The sequence below is a fragment of the Oenanthe melanoleuca genome, chromosome 1A (assembly GCF_029582105.1).
Source record: "Oenanthe melanoleuca isolate GR-GAL-2019-014 chromosome 1A, OMel1.0, whole genome shotgun sequence".
NCBI classification, from domain to species: Eukaryota; Metazoa; Chordata; class Aves; order Passeriformes; family Muscicapidae; genus Oenanthe; species Oenanthe melanoleuca.
In genome coordinates, this window is record NC_079334.1 from 52,962,151 (window position 1) to 52,967,008 (window position 4,858).

Below are 4,858 nucleotides of genomic sequence, written 5' to 3' on the forward strand. Positions count from 1 at the left end.
AAAATCCTGTCTTCACTAGCTTTTACAGCCAAACTATATTATATGGAAATGTTGCCACATCCTTTAGAAATTCAGATCAATTAAGACCAGTATACTACTACATTAAATTTTACAAGAGGTAAGAAAGATGTTGTGCACCTTATTTAAGTGTGATTTTATTGAACTACCTGATTAGTTTAAAGTAATTAAATATGGTACTAAGTACAGCAATTAGTGGTGATAGCATTATTTACTATAAAGTTTCCTTATCTTTGCAAGGTAACACCTTTTTTCTACCTGTCTTATATCTTAGCCGAAATTGGCTAAACTAAAATAATCTGAACATTCAGCTTCTGAACATATATGTGCCTGGTTAAAAAAAATAAGAAAAGTAAAAATAAAAATCAAGCACACAAAGTTGAAAATCGCTCTGAAACAGGATGGAGTATATCAGAATTTTTATCCATGTTAAAGATGTTTAGAAACTTCTTTAAAGACCTTTTGCCCTATGCTTTAAATTGTAGATTAGAAATTTGCCGAGAACTGTGGATTTTTGCCAAATTTGTAAAAACCCCCACAATTAAGCCAAATTACACATCTTTTAAGAAGTTTGCAATGCATACATATGCAATTGGAAAGCAGAATTTTACAGTGCTGTTCCCTAAGGACTCAATCCCATGACTGAGCATGTTCTGGTCAGGTCTCAGCAGATCTTCATGCATCATGGAATCTCTGTGTCAGACCTAGAGCAAAAAAAGCAAAAAGTTGGTTCCTCTTGAACAATGACTAAAGTCTGTATTTGTGTCCAGGCTGCAAGAGAAGTTGGAGAGAGATGCAAATGAGGATGCAAAACTATCTTATTCAAATTCAATCATGATAAAAGGCATTTTTACAGCTAGATGACTAAACAGAGATTAGAAGGGGCATAGAAGGTTCAGTTTCAAGAAAAACACATAACATGGTATAAATTGATATTTGTTTAAAAAAACCTGCAGGATTCTGGTATCTAATTTCAGGAGAGTTGTTCAGGAATTTATGATTAGAAGTGAAAAGGACAGGCAAATATACATGGATATAATCTAGTATGAAATTGTAGTAGTGTCACAGAACTGAGGTGGTGTCTGTGAAATACAAGGATTTATATGTTGCAAAAGAAGAAGCAAGATTAGATGTAGAGTACAGAAACGAAGCTATTATTAGAAAGCATTTGATCATTAATGTAAAGAGAAGGTCAAAAGCCAACAAGCAAGGCAGTCTGAGTGAAAAACCTTGAGAAGAGGAAGTAAAATTTATTGGGCAAGCTGTTGGCAGGACAGTCTTCAGCAGCATGCAGAGGTTTTATACAGAAAGGAAAGAGAATAAATAGAATGATATGAGGAAGTATGTATGATATTTAATAACATATGTTGACTGGAACTATATGTAAATTCCAGAAAAGCATAGCAACAGTAAGTAAAAATACTTTTTTTAAAAAAATTACTGTTTAAAAAACATCCAACTTTGGGACAAAAACGCACATAATAACTGGCAATCATAGCATTAAGATATTTACATGAATGACAGTAGAAAATATAATCATAGTAATCTTATAAAATAAATAATTAAATTATGTCAATAGTATTATATGAATGCTAAAAATTCAACATCATCTTATCATTAAAATATTAGCAGAATAGTGTTATGGACATGACGTGCACCCTCAGTGCCTAATCTCTGGGTTCTCCCAATAAACTTAAGTTAATAAGTCTCCTATCTTGGACTTTAGAGTTCACATCCATGATACAGGTGAACCAGCAGCACCTTCTGAAATGTGAAGGAGTCTTGGATGATGTCTTCCACAGCAGCTGACTATCAGACACTGATACCTGCAGTGATGATCCTCTTGACATTGAAAGATTCAGATCAGTCATTTAAGCTGCCTTTTATCCCATGAAATGATTGGTTCCTGTTATTCTGTTCTTTTTTTCTCCATTTTTGCAGTCTGATTGTTATTTTGCTGAGTTTCTTTCTCAGTCTGGAAATAACTGCTGTGTCCTGCTGTGTCTTCTTCCTGAGAATGATCCTCTGGGGATTCAGGTCTTCAAAACAAATCAGAAATTAACATTTCAATTGATCCATACCTATGCAATATCAAATACTTTTGTATTGGGATGTGCCACACCAAGACTTATATTGCCTTCAGTCATCATTATTCCCCTGCTATGGTGGCCACATGCTGTGGTGCATCAGATCAGTGTTTTCCTGATCATTCAGGTCAGCACTTCCCTTCTTCTGCAACAGCAGTTCATTCCTGCCTATTTTTCAACCCAGGATATGCAACTCCCTTCCATTACATACATTTAAAGCCTTTTTGACATTCTTAAATTTCTTTTTACACGTGCACTAAGGAGCTAGGAACAGTAGGAAAAAGTGGGAATATTAATGTGGATTCCAAAAGATATAAACATATACTGAATAGTTTAGGAGAATCACAAAATGGGTGAGGTTGGCAGGGTCAGCTGGAGGTCTTTCAGCCCAATCTCCCTGATCAAACAAGGTCCCCTAGAGCATGAATCTTTTAACAACAAAATCTCCTAGCCCATCTTCACAATTCATGATCACTGTGTGAAGCTAGTCTTGTGGCAACAACTGAATAACATTTTAAAAAGGAGAAAAATTTCCTGAAACTGTAAAAAAAATCCTGTTGCTCATACGACATAAGTCTGTAAGCTGACAATATTTAGGATTGATAGTTTGTAACAAGGTTACTAAAACTGTATTTTGAACAATCTGCAAATAAAATATTATGAAAATATTACTTATAAATACATTTTGTTAAACTCATGAATTTTGGCTAGCTTTTCTCAGAGACAGCTGGTGCCTCTTCAAAAATAAAAATGAAATGAATTCATGAGTTTTTAGATCAAGCCACTTTCCTGTAATTCTTTGAAAATTTTTTAGGTTTTCAGCATCTCTTATTTAGATTGTGTTTTCTTGTTTGTTGCATTTTCTCAGTGTTGTGGTTTAAGTCTGGCTGGAAATTGGACAGAAAGTCATAATACTTTGTATTCTCCATTACTGTAAAGTTTAATTTAAGTGGTAACTCACACTTATGATTTGTCATACTGTATTTCCATGCTCTATTGTTCTCATGTACCTGCTTATCAGTGATATGGCCTGTTTTATACTGAATTCAGAATTCCTAATGCACATCAGAAACAATAATTTTTACTCCTTCTGACTCTCATTCATATTGACTCTGAGAGAACTGCTAAGAGCTATGAAACAATTAATAATGTCCCCATGTTGGGGTACTATGGAACAAAAGGCATTTGGGTTTTCAATGATCAATATCATCTGATTCAAGGAGAACTTAAATTCTCTGCCTCAGGGAAAAAGAAGCCCCTCAACATATGTGAAAACTGAATTCCTAATTCAAATAGGATGAAGAGTAGCTTATATCCTAGGGTCTAGAATATCCCACCAAGGAAAACCAGACAGTAATAAATAGAATACTTAGAAACATGTTTACAAGAAATGACTGCATGCATCAAGAGCATATTCTGGTCTTCGATTTTAGAGTCCAGTAGTGGAACTAAATCAAAATGCTTGTACCATGTCCCTACTGGAAATGAACAGATGGCCTTGATCTCTTGTGCATGAGTATTTTTTTGCACATAAACTTCAGCAGCAAAATTTATCCCCCTAAAAAATGGCTGGAAGTGGGACAGGGGAATGAGAGCAAGGGATGGGAGAAAAAGAAAAGACTCAAACATGAATGGCAGTGAAAGTCCATGAAATCTTTAGAAGTCTGCTTCTTAGCTGATGGATTGTTTGGCTATAAATCATCAAAGTTTATTGTATGATCAGTTTACTAACCGTATTGTGAATAATTACTGGAAAATAAACAGGCAGTTGAAATAATTCCTATTCTCAGGTACACAGAAAACCACCTTATTGTTGCATATCACTGCAAAATATAACTAAATTATAAAAGGACAAAGCTGTGCAATAAATTTTACAGTTTTTAATAGTATCAAAGTCAGGCATCATTTCTCCTTATGTTTATGCTTTCTACCTCTTCCTTTTTAACATTTCTTTCCTCTCTTTTCCAGTCTTTCATCTTTTTATTATCATATACAAGGAAATTAATTTTCTCCAACTTTCCTCACTACTTTTCCCATTCTTTTTCTTCTGCTTCACCTTTCTCTCACTGTTGCTAAGACATTTGTAATAAGGCTTCTTGATTTTCTACAAGACTTTCATAGTTTAACTATCTTATACCAAAAAAGACAACTTGATGATATTCCTCAGAGATTTTTGCTCACTTTTGCAAATCTAGTGAGAACTAGAATTTTAAATATATCAAAAGTATTGTGATGAAGTGAATGTCTGCTCCATCCCTACAAAAGTCATCCCATCAGAGCAGAAAGGTCTGGAAAAGTATGGACTAAAGCATCTTACACCAAATCAGCATCCCAAACATAGAAGTCATAGTTTTACCCTTCCTGCTCCACATGATGAACTTCTGGATGTATGAGTACAGACATTAATTAGAACGAAGAAATCTCTTCAGATCTTATTTTAAAAGAAAAGTCTGGAGGAAGAAGTCTTGAGGAGAAGAAAAGTCCATGAACAGTAGGATTTGCCTTGTATTTTTCTCTGAACAAATCATACTTGTTGATTTTTCAGCTAATGCAGTTGCAGTTGATGTGTAATTAAAGAGATGTCTTCAGTAACAGCAGACAAGTAATCTTCTCTCCTTTTATAATTTTGTTAGCCTTATATTGGTGACTTAATCTTCATGTACTCTGTGGATTTGTCTGGTATATAAAAGGCATATTATTAATCTGTAATTTCATAGATATTTTTGCCAAAAAACTATGTTGGATCATCTAAT